The following is a 15390-nucleotide window of genomic DNA, read 5'->3' as shown; positions in this document are numbered from 1 at the left end:
ATCAACCCAGCCGTTGGAACCTCAGAGCAGAAGGCCCACATCCCCATGGGGATGGGAACCTAAGAGGAGTGCTTGAGCAACACTGGGCTCACTAAGAAAAGTTGGGGAGCCCAGCAGTTAGGGCCTGACGTCAGAGGGCCCTCATCACAGAGCTGAGGAGGCTCCCAGCAGGGTCCAATTGCCACCAGAGGGCTCATGTCAACAAGGCGAGGTGAGCAACCCAGGCAAGAGTTACCTGATAGTAGAGGGCCCACCTCACAGATGGGTGAGGAACCCAGCCAGGATCAGACTCTCACCAGAGGGCCCACATCACAAAGGGGATGGGACCCAGTCAGGATTATCCTCACACCAGTGGGGCCTCATCATCTTAAGGTGAGGAACCCAGCACATGTGTCCTCAAACCAGAGGACCCACATCACCAAGGGCCTTGGAGTGAGGCAGGCAGGAGTAACCTCACAACACAGGGCACATAATATAAAAAACGTGAGGATTCCAGCATTTAGACCTTCCAGCAGGCGGCCCAGAACACCGAGGCTATGGGATCCAGGCCACAGTGAACTCACAGCAGAGGGCCCACATCACAAAACTGTGAGCAACCCAGGAGTTGAGACCTCAGCGCAGAAGGACCACATCCCCATGGGAATGGGAACCTGGCTGGAGTGTCCTCGCACCACTGGGCGCACATCAGAAAATGTGGGGAGCCCACCATTTAGGGCCTGACGCCAGAGGGCCGTCATCACCGAGAGGAGGAGGCGCCCTGCACGCTCCAACTGCCACCAGAGGGCTCACGTCTCCAAGGTGACGTGTGCCAGCCAGGCAGGAGTGACCTCACAGCAGAGGGCCTACCTCACAGAACGTTGAGGAACCCAGCCAGGATTAGACTCTCGCCAGAGGGCCCACCTCACCAAGGGGATGGGAACCAGGCAGGAGTGTCCTCACACGAGTGGGGTCACATCATCGAAAGGTGAGGAACGCAGCACATGTGGCCTCAAGCCATAGGACAGTCATCACCAAGGGGCTGGCAGTGAGGCAGGCAGGAGGAGCCTCACAACAGAGGGCACATAGAATAAAAAAGTTGAGGAATCCAGCAGTTGGAACCTCCCAGCAGGCGGCTCAGAGCACCGATGATAAGGGATCCTTGCCGGAGTGAACTCACAGCAGAGGGCCCACATCTTGGTACTGTGAGCAAGCCAGCCGTTTTGACCTCAGAGCAGAAGGCCCATATCGCCATGGGGATGGGAACCTGGCAAGAGTCTCCTCACTCACTTGGCGCACATCAGAAAATGTGGGGAGCCCAGCAGTTATGGCCTAAGGCAAGAGGGCCCTCATCACCGAGGGGAGGAGGATCCCAGCACACTCCAACTGCCACCAGAGGGCCCACGTCGCCAAGGTGACGTGTGCCAGACAGGCATGACTGACCTCACAGCAGAGGGCCCACCTCACAGAAGGGTGAGGAACCCAGCCAGGATCAGACTCTCACCTGAGGGCCCACATCAGCAAGGGGATGGGAACCAGTCAGGACTGTCTTCCCTCCAGTGGGGTCACATCATCGAAAGGTGCGGAACCCAGCACATGTGGCCTCAAATCAGAGGACACATATCACAAAGGGAATGGGAGTGAGGCAGGCAGGAGTAGCCTAAATACAGAGGGCCCAAAGAATAAGAAAGGTGAGGAATCCAGCAGTTGGAACCTCCCAGCAGGCGGCCCAGAGCACAGAAGCTATGGGATGCAGGCAGGAGTGAACTAATACCAGAGAGCCCACATCATGAAACTGTGAGCAACCCAGGCTTTGGGACCTCAGAGCAGAAGGCCCACATCCCAATGGGGATGTGAACCTGGCTGGAGTGTCCTCGCACCACTGGGCGCACATCACAAAATGTGGGGAGCCCAGCAGTTAGGGCCTGACGCCAGAGGGCCCTCATCACCGAGGAGAGGAGGCTCCCAGCAGGCTCCAAGTGCCACCAGAGGGCTCATGTCCACAAGGCGAGGTGAGCAAGCCAGGCAGGAGTGACCTCACAGCAGACGGCCCACCTCACAGATGGGTGAGGAACCCAGCCAGGATCAGACTCTCAACAGAGGGCCCACATCACCAAGGGGATGTGAACCAGGCAGGAGTCTCCTAAGACCATTGGTCCCACATCATCGAAAGGTGAGGAACCCAGCACATGTGGCCTCAAACCAGACGACACACATCACGAAGGGGCTGGGAGTGAGGCAGGCAGGAGGATCCTCACAACAGAGGGCCCAAAAAATTAAAAAAGTGAGGAATCCAGCAGTTGGAACCTCCCAGCAGGCGGCCAAGAGCACAGAGGCTATGGGATCCAGGCCTCTGTGAACACCAGAGAGCCCACATCATGAAAATGTGAACAACCCAGCCGTTGGGACCTCAGAGCAGAAGGCCCACATCTCCATGGAGATGGGATCCTAAGAGGAGTGCCAAAGCATCACTGGGCTCCCTAAGAAAAGTTGGTGAGCCCAGCAGTTAGGGCCTGACGCAAGAGGGCCCTCATCACCGGGGGGAGGAGATTCCCAGCACGCTCCAACTGCCACCACACGGCTGACTTCACCAAGGCAATGTGTGCCAGCCATGCAGGAGTGACCTATCAGCAGAGGGTCTCCCTCACAGGTGGGTGAGGAACAAAGCCAGGAACAGACTCTCACCAGGGGGTCCACATAACCACGTGGATGAGAACCAGGCAGGAGTGTCCTCACACTAGTGGGGCCACATCATCGAAAGGTGAGGAACCCAGAAAAGGTGGCCACAAACCAGAGGACCCACATCACCAAGGGGTTGAGAGTGAGGTAGGTGTCTGGACGGGCATATTTAACACTCATTTCCCACCAGGAAGAGAAATTAACCAAAGGCTCAGCGTGCCCTGCCAGAAGCAGATTAGGGCCTGAAGCAGTCTTGCGGGTTTGCGGCCAGCTCACAAGAAAGCGAGTTGAAGAAAGGAGCTCAGGGGCCCTGTAATTCACAAACCTGGAGAGTTATAAATGACAGATAACGTCCAAAAATATATTGAAGTAAGGCTGCGAAGAGGACTTGAAAGCGGGGCAGAATTTCAGGAAACCGATTTCAGGAGGTAGACTGGATTTGCATTTAAAGCATAGGAAAAGAGGCAGAACATCGACAATGATGCACTTGGCAACAAAGGGCGTATGATTTTGTTCCTGAATATATTCAGGAAAAAACACATACGCCCTTTTTGGCAAACCAAGCAAGCTTGCAATGGAAATCCGAACTATGAGTGTCACTTCCCCCCGGTCTAAAGGGCCATCTGAGAAAAGTGTAAAATCCAGAAAGGCAAGACAGGCCATGGGGAAAAAGGAGCCTTGTTATGCTGATGGGCGGGATGTAAATTGCCAACAGCCACTCTGGAGAAGTGTATGGTGTTTCCTGATACATCTGAAAAACCAAGCAACAGAGTCTAGGGCATTTCCACTTATGGTCCTATAGCTTAGGGAAATTAAAATCAAAAAGACACAGCCACCCCAAAATTTGGGACGGCTCTGTTTACAGGAACCTCTTCTACAGTACGAGTTAAATATCCCAGAGAACAAATAATTGATAAAGAAGTTGCGGTACTTACGTACAACAGAATACCACTCAGCAATGAAATCTGTGTCACCAGGCCTGTACCAGCATAATGAGTGGATTGAGGCATGATGATTCTAAGTGAAATAAGTCACACAGAAAAAGAAACATCATAAGGTATCACTAATGCACGGAATGTAAACTTGGCTACACATGAACTGAATTACAAAACAGAACAGGGTCTCAAGATTAGAAAACCAACTTATGCTTGCTTAAGGGGAAAGGTGAGTTAAGGGGGTGCTGCATAAAACCAGAGTTTGAAATTAGCACAGATACCGTTCCATAAGCCAAATATGTAATAGACAAGACCTACCCCCTGCTCAACGAAATGGACTCAACAATGAGGTATCACCTCACACCTGTTAGAATGGGCATCATCTGAAAATCTACAAACAACAAATGCTGGAAAGGGTGTGGAGAAAAGGAACCCTCTTCCACTATTGTTGGGAATATAAATTGATACATTCACTATGGAGAACAATATGGAGTTTCTTAAGAAACTAATAATAGAATTACCATATGATACAGCAATCCCAGGACTGGACATATACCCAGACAAAACCATAAATCAAAAAGAGACATTCACCGCAATGTTCATTGCATCACTATTTACAATATCGAGGTAATGGAAGCAACCTAAATGCCCACAGACAGACGAATGCATAAAGCTGTGGTACATATATAAAATGGAATATTACTAAGCCATGAAAGGAATGAAATTGGGTCATTTGTAGAGACGTCGATGGATCTAGAGACTGTCATACAGAGTGAAGTAAGTCAGAAAGAGAAAAACAAATCTTGTATATTCATGCATATATGTGGAACCTAGAAAAACTGTACAGATTAACCGTTTTGCAAGGCATAAATAGAGCAACAGATATAGACAACAATCGTATGGACAACAAGGGGGGAAAGCTCTTGGAGGGGTGGTGGTGGGAGGAGTTGAGAGATTGGGATTGGCATGTAAACATTTATATGTATAAAATAGATAACCAATGAGAACCTGCTGTATAAAAATATAAAATAAAATTCAAAATTAAAAAGAAATAAAATTTAAAAAATAAAACAGAAAAAACAATTATTCCCTTCACATACATGTATTTATATGAATAAATTATTTCCATGCTTATATCTGTAAATACAAAAAAGAGGAATAAAATCTACCTTGAACCAAAAACGAAAAAGAGAAAAAAAAAAAAACAGAACCCACCAGTTACTCAGAGGAAAACCGTATCAGGGCACTTGCTCCAGTTGTAAACAATTCTGAAGTTGGTCAGTGGTGGGGAATCGTCTCCCATTCAGCCAGCAGCCCCCACACAACAAGCGTCCTCATTGCAAAGCTGGGGCACCGTGCCGAGGCATCTGTGAGTAAACGTGAGCTGAGCCCCAGGCCAGTTGCTGCTGAACTGTTCCCGCCCTTCCCAGGTAAAACACCTGAATATATACAAGGACTTGAAAGCCTAGAGGAAGGGCCATGGAGCCACACGAGTGACAGCATGCCAGCTGACTTGGTGCCTGCAGGCCAGCCAGGATGGTCCTGGCCCTGGGTGCTCTTCTGGAAGATTTCCATTTCCCTGCCTGAGATACCCGTCCTGTCCCTGCCCCCACTGCTTTTTTCCTTCCTCACCTCTGCCCAGGGAGAAATTCCAGCAGCAGGTATGGGTGACACATCCTCTTCTTTAGCAGGTGGCAGCCTGGCAACTGCTGCAGAAAGTCCAGCAGAGCCCCACTCACACTGGGCCACCCACAAAGCCGTGGCCTCTCACTCCCTCCCACCAGCCCAGCCCCGAGACTGCTGACAGGGCAGAGAAAATGGCGTCAGGCACAGCTGCAGGGGCTTTTGCTGCCTGGAGTGGTATTTATATTGATCTCAACCCAGGCACACCTGGGGAGGGCTGGCCGGCATGGTAAGGCTGCCCAGGTAGCCAATCATCACCCCTCAGGGGCTCACAGTTGCAGAAAATGGAACTTGCTGAACCGGCCAGGTCCAAGGAACAGGTGTGGGCTCCTGAGAGTCAGGATAGACAAGGGGCTGCAGCTTTGGCTTGTTTTCTAATCATTTTATCTGGCCCATGAGTGGGAGACAACTTCAAGAAAACCCTCTCCTAATGAGAGGAACCCAGGAGTCAGGGAGAGGAGGGGTGGGTGGTGGTTGGAGACAGAGGCCTGGTGCCCTGGGTGCAGTGGAAGTCTCTGGAAGACCAGGTGGAGGGAGGCCACACAGAGTGATGCCCAGGGTCACAGACCTGTCGGAGCTGCTGTTTGTTAGTTCAAGTCCTGCTCTGAGGTGCTCTGTGTCAGCTCTGAGCGACAGGTGAGCTGGGGGTGCTCTTCAATGAGGGCTATGTGCACGGTTCCTGTGTGCCCAGCCCTGCCACGGTACCTGCAAGGGTAGCTCTGTATCCTGGGAGGGGCCTGACCATGAGAGCCCCGTGGGCTGGCTTGGGGGTGGGGTACCTGCCCAGGAGAGCTCCATATCCTGGGATTGGCCTGACCACGAGAGCCCCATGGGCTGCTGGGGACCTGGTAAAGGATGTCAGGACAGTCAGTGAAGCCACCGAGGATATACCTCCAGTTACTCCTGATTCCTACACCCTGCTGGTCATTCTACCAACCACCAGGACATGGTATTCTGTATTAGTCTTCAATGATGCCTTCTTTTGTATTCCATTAGTCCCAGAGTCACAAGAAATTTTGGCTTGTGAGTGGCAGGACTCAACATACAACTAAAACAATACTTCCGGGCCGTCTTGCCCCAAGGGTTCAAAAATTCCCACACCATCTTTGGGGAAAGCTTAGCTAACGACCGAAAAGTTCTACCTCTGGAAAAGGAAACCCTCCTTCAATATGCAGACGACATTCTGATCGCCAGCCCTACTAAGGAGGCCTCTGAACTACCAAGCCAATAAAGGATAGAAGTTGTCCAAGAAAAAGCTCAAATATCACAGACTGCAGTGACCTGCCTGGGCTTCATTCTCACACAAGGTCAGAGAAGCCCATCCCAGGAAAGGGAAGAAACCATTTGCAGCCTTACCCCTTTCTAAAACTAGAAGACAGCTTAGGGGTTCCTGGGGAGGCCAGGGTTTGCTGCTTCTGGATCCCTAACTACAGTCTACTAGCTGGGCCTCTATATGAAACACTGAAAGGAAAAGATGATGATCCTTTTGAACAGAATCCAGAAGTGGCCTTTCAAGAATGGAAAGAGCAGTCAATTCAGACCCTTGCCCTGGAACTCCCTAATTGAGCTAAACCCTTTGACCTTTCCATTCCCGGTGAAAGGTGAATCGCCATTGGAGAATTAGTGCAAAAACTGGGACCACTTGAAATGGAACAACGCAAGAATGCCATCCAGGTAGGATAAACTACAGTCACCAAGGGGCTTGGCCCACTGCCACATCTGGCCAAGATACTGGCGGTATCTAAAAACCTGGAAATCAGCAGCCCAAAAGGCCACCTCCCTCCTAAGGGAAAAGGACCCCACGTGGTGATCCTAATCACCAACCATGCCCTGAAGTTGCAGGGTTCGCTCCGTGGGCACACCGACCTCGAGTGAGGAGGCCCTCCAACTCCAACATCCAGAGAGATAACCGGGGGCAACAGGGCACCATGACGACTCGTGTGAACATCACTTGACCTGGAGTTTCTCTCATAAAACAACAATAGTGTGTCCCGAAGGAGTAGACTACTGCTTGCAGGACTTCCTGCACCCAGAGGGGAGCTAATAATCTTGGCGGGGGAACCGTATATCACACTGTCACCATAGAAAAGCCTACAGACACCGTGATGATGGTGGCCAATAAGACCGGCTGGACTCCTGTTTACTTCAAAAGGCTGTTGACTCAGTGGCCATCATGGTCCTTGATCACCACTGACCCTGGACTGTCTGGGAGTTGAGCGGGCAGGGCTCTGACACCTGGTGCTGTTTTTACGTTAATTCAGGGGCCTAATTGAAGAAAGAGCAGACTACTGGTCAGAGCATCTAGGCTGGCAGAAACGGTCAGCCTAAGGTGGCCGAACAAATGTGGGGCGGGGTGAAACCGGCCCCCACAGCGTCTCTGCACATCTCTTTCCTGGACCCTTAAAGGTCATTAGAATCTATAACACTTCCAATGCTGGTGCTCAGGCGGACGAGCAGGGAGGCAGGGGTCCTGGGGCCAATCAACGTCACCTGGAGGCTGCTGGGGAGAAGTTCTGACCCTCGTCCCCTGGTATGAGGGCTCCCAACTCAGCACTCAGCAGTTACAGAAGAAGGGTCTGCACCCTCAGCACTCCAAGAATGAGGAACGGGACAAAAGGCAGAGGAGGGGTTTGTCCCCAGCAAAGCCCATTAAAAATCCCTGGGAGATAAAAATAGAATGTGGGCAATAAAGTCAAGTCTGACCTTTTTTATCCTTTGTGCTTTGTCTAATTTCACGTGCTCCTAGGGTCCCGCATGCAGAGGTTCCACACCCGGCACTTCAGACCAGATTTCCTGGTGCAGAATGGCTGGGTCGACACCTCAGCTCCTGGGGCCCAGTGCAGACTCCGAGATATAGAGCCTGAGCTGCAGCCAACCCGGCCCTTGAGAGCTCCGCCCCCTCCCTCCCACTGACTCTGACAGGATCTCTACACAGCAGCCCAGCCCACAGCCCACGGGGTAGTGCATGCTCTCACCTCTCCATTCTCTGATGAAAATATAAAGTTTCCTTTGCTTGGGAACCAAACTCAGTCTCGATCTGTTGGCCCCAATGACACTGGGCAGGGGGACCCTTGTTGGGGTCCACTCTGGAGGATCAGTAACAGAAATTGAGACTATTGTAACTTCAATGAACAGATGTGTGAGCCAAACTGTAGTTAACATAGAACAGTTTATAAGGCTCGGGTAAAATAAGATGTTTCTAACACTTCCATTTGATATTTCCATCACTTTATTATAAGCAAGTTCAGTGAAAAGGTTTGTCTTATTTGTCAGGTCAATATTAGAGAAATGAAGTGATTTCTTTCCAAGGATGTACATCTAATAATCTTGGTTAAAGCTTCAATCTTGTTTTAAATGCTTTTCCATTGAAAATGATACCTCTCTTTCAGCTCCCCCATTTCTGAGAAGTATAAAATCTTATAATTTATTATTACCAAAGGGGAAAGGTGGGAGGAGGGATAAATTAACAGTTTGGAATTAACACATACACACTGCTATGTATAAAATAGATCATCAACAAGGAACTACTGTATAGCACAGGGAACTACACTCAATATTGTGCAATAACCTATAAGGGGAAATAATCGGAAAAAGAACAGATATTTTTATTGACATCATCTATCAATGACAGTTAAAGTGTAACCTAAGGGAAGCCAGTGGTGAGTGCTTCTGACCCTGAAGACTTCAGTCATCTAAAGTTTGCACTCTGCCTACTTCCCAAGGCCCTTAATGAACATATGTGTAGCCGTAGCTTAAAAAACTCCCCAGTTTGGGTTTCGGGGAGACACTGATTTTGAAAAAGCCCTGGTGTTCTCCTTACATGAATGGGACTCTTCCTACTGCTAAAACATGTCTGTCACATCCAGAGGATGGTATACCGTCTGATCGGGAAGAGTTTGGAAAAGGCATCTCATCTCCTCATCTCCTGGTGCTCGGGTTCACCCCTCCAGCGTCTTTACTAACAGTCTCCCCACTTGGAGATGTCAACACTGTCAACATCCCGTTGCGTACAGTTTGGAATTTGTCCAGAGGATGAAGCGGAAGGATGAGGAACAATGAGAGACAAGTCCTAGGTGTTCAGACAGGCACATGTCACTCTAATTTCCCATCAGGAAGATGAATTGACCAAAGGCTAGGGTTGCCCATGGAAACAGTATAGGGCTTGAGGAAATCCCACTGCTTTGTGGCCAGTTCCCATAAACACAAGTTGAACAATGGAACTCAGGGGCAGTAAAATTCACGAAACTGCAGAGTTGAAAATATCTATCACTGAAAAATGTCTTGAGGAAAGTCAGAGAAAAGGATTGGCAAGCAAGGGAGAATGGCAGGAAAGGGATTTGAGGAGGTAGAAAGGACTCGCCATTAAGCACAAGAAAAGGGGCTGAACATTGCCGACATTGCAGTTGGCCAAAAAGGCTGTATGCGTTTTTTTCTGTATATATTCAAGAAAAGGGCATACACTTTTTTAGCCAACCAAACAGGTGGGCACTGGAAATCAATACTACAAAAGATATCACTTCGCATCAGTCAGAAGAGCCATCCTCATAAAGGGTAAACGCCAGAAATGCAGGACAGGGCAAGGAGAAGAGGGAGCCCTGTGAGGCTTATAGTGGAAATGTATATTGCCAACGGCCATTCTGGAGAAGTGTATTGTGTTTACTAAAGCATCTAAAAAATGAGCTACAGAGCATAGGGCACTTGCACTCATGGGCGTATATCTTGGGAAAAACAAAAATCGAGAGGACACAGGCACCCCAATGTTTACTGCCTCTCTGTTTAAAAGATCCTCGACTAGGATATAACTTAAATGTCTCTGGAGGGAAAAAATGAATAGAGATGTGGTACTTATGTAGAGTGGAATATTACTCAGCCTGGAAATCAATGAAATATGGCCAGTTGTAACAACTCCGGAGGAGTTACGTATGATCATTCTAAGTGACATAATTCAAAAAGAAAAAGACACATATCATAAGATATCACTTAAAGGTGGAATCCAAAATGGCTACACATGAAATAAATTACAAAACAAAAACATAGTCAAATATGTAGAAAACACGCGTGAGGCTGCTAAACGGGAAAGGTGGGGAGGGGTGAGGCATCATCCAGGAGGTTGAAATTAGCAAAGATACCATTCCAAATACCAAACTGATAATCAACAAGGCCTACACGGTAGCTAAAAGAACTGCACTCAGCACACTCAAGTCACCGGAAAAGAATATCTATGACTGGTAAGAATCTGAAAAAGAATTTATTGATGTCTCTCTGTACGTGAATCAAGTGGATGTACAGCAGCAAGAAACAGAGCTTTGAAAATCAGCTGTAACCAATAGAGTAATAAATTGAAAAAAATAAACGACAGAGAGACAGAGAAAACCTCTTACAACTTTTCCTCAGGGACGGTGATGCAACATGGATTGAACACATCTAGACCCACAGCAGGATGAGACATAAGGCTGGAAACTGTTCGCGCTAAGAGAAATGTGAGGTTGGGTGAGGAAATGCACACCCTTTAAAGTAATACTACCTGGTACCCATTCAATGGGTCCCAAATCTGCAGGTTCAAGGAATCTTCCTACAGCTAAAACATGCATGGAAAACCCAGAGGACTGTACACCATGTGATCGGGAGATGTGTCTAAAATGCACCTCATTTATCCTCTCCTGGTGCTCCTGTTCATCATTCCAGCCACGTTACTTAGAATCTCCCCACTTAGAGAATCAGCACATTTAAACTTCTGTTTCACACATTTTGCAAATTGTGAGGAGGATGAACGGGAACAGGGGGAACCAATGAGAGAATAGTTGTAGGGGTTTGGACGGGTACATGTCACTCTAATTTCCCATTAAGAATAAGAATTAAAAAAAGGCTCAGCCCGCCTCACCAGAGCCAAAATAGGGCCTGAAGCAATCCTGCGGTTTTGAGGCCAGCTCACAAAAGAGCAACTTAAAAAATGGAGCTCAGGGTCACTGCAATTCACAAACCTGCAGAGTTATAAATGAAAACTAACGTCCAAAAATATGTTGAGGTAAGGCAAAGAAGAGGATCTGAATGCAAGACAGAATTGCAAGAAACAGATTTCAAGAGATAGATTGGACTCGCCTTTAAAGCACATGAAAAGCGACAGAATTTTGACAATGATGCGGTTGGCCCAAAAGGGAGTATGCGTTTTTTCCTGAATATATCCAGGAAAAAACGCATACGCACTTTATGGGCAACCAAGCAAGCAAGCAATGCAAATGTGCACAATAAAGAAGTCTCATTTCCCACTGGTCAAAAGGGCCATCCGAAAAAATTGTAAAAACCAGAAATGCAGGACAGGCCATGGAGAACAGGAAGCCTTTATACGCTGATGGACAGTGTGTGAACTGCCGAGAGCCACTCTGGAGAAGTGTATGGTGGTTCCTAAATCATCTAAAAAACAGAGCGACAGAGCATAGGGCACTTCCAATCACGGGAGTATATCTAGGGAAGTCTAAAAATCAACAAGACACAAGCACACCACAGTTTAGGGCTACTCTGTTTACAAGAACCTCAACTTCAGTACACCTTAAATATCCCAGGAAAGAGAACAATGGATAAAGAAAATGTGGTACTTATGTACAATGGAATATCTCTTCACCATGAAATCAATGTAATAAGGCTAGTAGAAGGATAAAGAGTGGATTGAGGTCCGATAATACTACTTGAAATAAGTCAAACAGAAAAAGAAACATATCATCAGATATCACTTATAGAGGGAGGATAAATATGGCTGCACAAAAAATGAATTACAAAACAGAACAGTGTCTCACATTTAGAAAACACACTTATGTCAGCTTAAGGGGAAAGGAGAGGTGGGGTGATGCATAAAACCAGAGTTTGAAATTAGCACAGATACCGTTCAATAAACCAAAATAGGTATCAGAAAAGATCTACACCTTGCTCAATGAACTGGCCTCAACACACCCTATACACCGCAGAGAAATATATCTGAGTAATAAGAATCTTAAAACCCATGTATTGATATATCTCCATAAGGGAATCAAGTGTGCGCAGAGCGGCACAAACACAGCAGTGAAAATGAGCTAAACCCCTTTATAGAAATAAATTTTAAAACCAAAACGCAGAAACAATGAAAGAGAGAAAAATTCTTACAAAATTCGCTCAGGGGCTGTGATGCAACCTGGAATGACCACATATAAACCCACAGCTGGATAAGACATAAGGCTGGACACTTGGGGCTGAAAGGATTGGTGAGCTTTGGTGAGCAACTGCCGAAAGTTTAATGCAATACTTCATGCTACTCATTCCAAGGGTCCCAACACTCCAGGTTGAAGGGAATCTTCCTACAGCTAAACCATGCATGGGAAATCCAGCGGATGGTATACCATATGATCGGGAAAGGTTTCTAAAATGCACCTCATTTTCCTCTCCTGGGGCTCCGGATCAACATTCCAGCCACTTTACTAACAACATCTCCACATGGAGAGTCAATGCCTTTAAGTTCCGGTATCGCACAGTCTGCAGTTAGTGCGGAGGATGAATGGGAATAGGGGGAACCAGTGAGAAAATAGCTGTAGCGGTTTCAATGGGCACATGTCACTCTAATTTCACATCAGGAAGAAGAATTAACCAAAGGCAGAGCAAGGCGTCCCAGAAGAAGAATAGGGCCTGAAGAAATCCTGTGGATATGAGGCAAGATCACAAAAATAAGAGCAGAAAAATGGAGCTAAGGGCCACTGCAATTCAAAAACCTGCAGAGTTATAAAGGCCAACTATTTTCCAAAGGTATATTGAGGTAAGGCTATGAAGAGGCACTGAGAGCAAGGCAGAACTGCAGGAAACCGATTTCAGGAGGTAGACTGGAATTGCATGTAAAGCATAGGAAAAGAGGCAGAACGTCCACAATGATGCACTTGGCCAAAAAGGGCGTATGCGTTTTTTCCTGAATATATTCAGGAAAAAACGCATACGCCCTTTTTGGCCAAACAAGCAAGCTTGCAAAGGAAATATGCACTACAATGAAGTCTCACTTCCCCCCGGTCAAAAGGGACATCTGAAAAAAGTGTAAAATCCAGAAAGGCAGGACAGGCCATGGAGAACTGGGAGCCTTGTTATGCTGATGGGCGGGATGTAAATTGCCAAAAGCCACTCTGGAGAAGTGTATGGTGTTTCCTGAAACATCTAAAAAACAAAGCAACAGAGCCTAGGGCACTTCCACTTATGGTCCTATAGCTTAGGGAAATTAAATCAAAAAGACACAGCCACCACGAAGTTTGGGCCGGCTCTGTTTACAAGCACCTCCTTTAAGGTATAAATTCAATATCACAGAAAGCGAAAAATGGATAAAGAAGTTTTGGTACTTACGTACAATGCAATATCACTCAGCAATGAATTCTATGTCATCAGGCCCGTAGCAGCATAATGAGTGGATTCAGGTACGATGATTCTATGTGAAATAAGTCACACAGAAAAAGAAACATCATGAGATATCACTACTACACGGAATGTAAACTTGGCTACACAGGAACTGAATTACAAAACAGAACAGGGTCTCTAATGTAGAAAACCAACTTATTCTTGCTTAAGGGGAAAGGTGAGTTGGGGTGCGACATAAAACCAGAGATTGAAATTAGCACAGATACCGTTCCATAAGCCAAATATGTAATAGACAAGAGCTACTCCTTGCTCAACGAAGAGGACACAACAACCCATATTAAACGCCTAAGAATATACCTGACTAGTAAGAATCTTAAAACCTATGGATTTATATGTCTCCGAAAGAGAATCAAGCGTGTGTACAGCGGCATCAGCGCAGCAGTGATAGCATTGGTGAGGTTCGGTGAGCAAATGCAGACCCTTTGAAGTCATATTGCATGGTACCCATTCCATGGGTCTCAACTCTCCAGGTTTAAAGGATTCTTCCTTCAGCTAAAACATGCATGTGGAACCCAGAGTATGATCCACCGTGTGATCAGGAAACGTGTTCAAATGTGTCTCAGTTTTCGTCCCCTGGTACTCGGGTGCAACATTCCAGACACTTTATTAACACTCTCCCCACTTGGAGAGTCGGTGCCTTTAACCTCCTGTTTGGCCCAGTTTGCAATTTCTGTGGAAAATGAACAGGAATAGGGAGAACCAATGAGAGACTAGGTGGAGGTGTCTGGACGGGCAAATTTAACTCTCATTTCCCACCAGGAAGAGGAATTAACCAAAGTCTCAGCATGCCATGCCGGAACCAAACTAGGGTCTGAAGCAATCCTGCGGTGTTGCGGCCAGCTCACATGAAAGCGAGTTGAAGAAAGGAGCTCAGGGGCACTGTAATTCACAAACCTGCAGAGTTATAAATGACAGCTATCTTCCAAAAATATATTGAAGTAAGGCTGCCAAGAGGAGTTGAAAGCGGGGCAGAATTGCAAGAAACCGATTTCAGGAGGTAGACTGGAATTGCATGTAAAGCATAGGAAAAGAGGCAGAACGTCCACAATGATGCAGTTGGCTAAAAAGTGCGAATGCGTTTTTTCCGGAATATATTCAGGAAAAAATGCATACGCACTTTTTGGCCAACCAAGCAAGCTTGCAAAGGAAATCTGCACTACAATGTAGTCTCAATGCCCCTTGCTAAAAAGGGCTATCTGAAAAAAGTGTAAAATCCAGAAAGGCAGGACAGGCCATGGAGAACTAGGAGCCTTGTTATGCTGACGGGCGGGATGTAAATTGCCAGCAGCCACTCTGGAGTAGTGTATGGTGTTTCCAGAAACATCCAAAAAACAAAGCAACAGAGCCTAGGGCATTTCCACTTATGGTCCTATAGATTAGGGAAATTAAAATCAAAAAGACACAGCCACCCCAAAGTTTGGGCCGGCTGTGTTTACAAGAACCTCGTTTACGGTACAAGTTCAATATCACAGAAAGCGAAAAATGGATAAAGAAGTTGTGGTACTTACGTACAATGCAGTATCACACAGCAATAAAATCTATGTCATCAGGCCCGTAGCAGTATAATGAGTGGATTCAGGTACGATGATTCTACGTGAAATCAGTCACACAGAAAAAGAAACATCATAAGGTATCACTAACACACGGAATGTAAACTTGGCTACACAGGAACTGAATTACAAAACAGAACAGGGTCTCA

This window comes from Leucopleurus acutus (genome assembly GCF_964270905.1).
Source record: "Leucopleurus acutus genome assembly, chromosome: 4".
Taxonomy (NCBI): domain Eukaryota; kingdom Metazoa; phylum Chordata; class Mammalia; order Artiodactyla; family Delphinidae; genus Leucopleurus; species Leucopleurus acutus.
The sequence above is the reverse complement of the archived record's forward strand: the minus strand, read 5'-3'. Positions refer to the sequence as shown.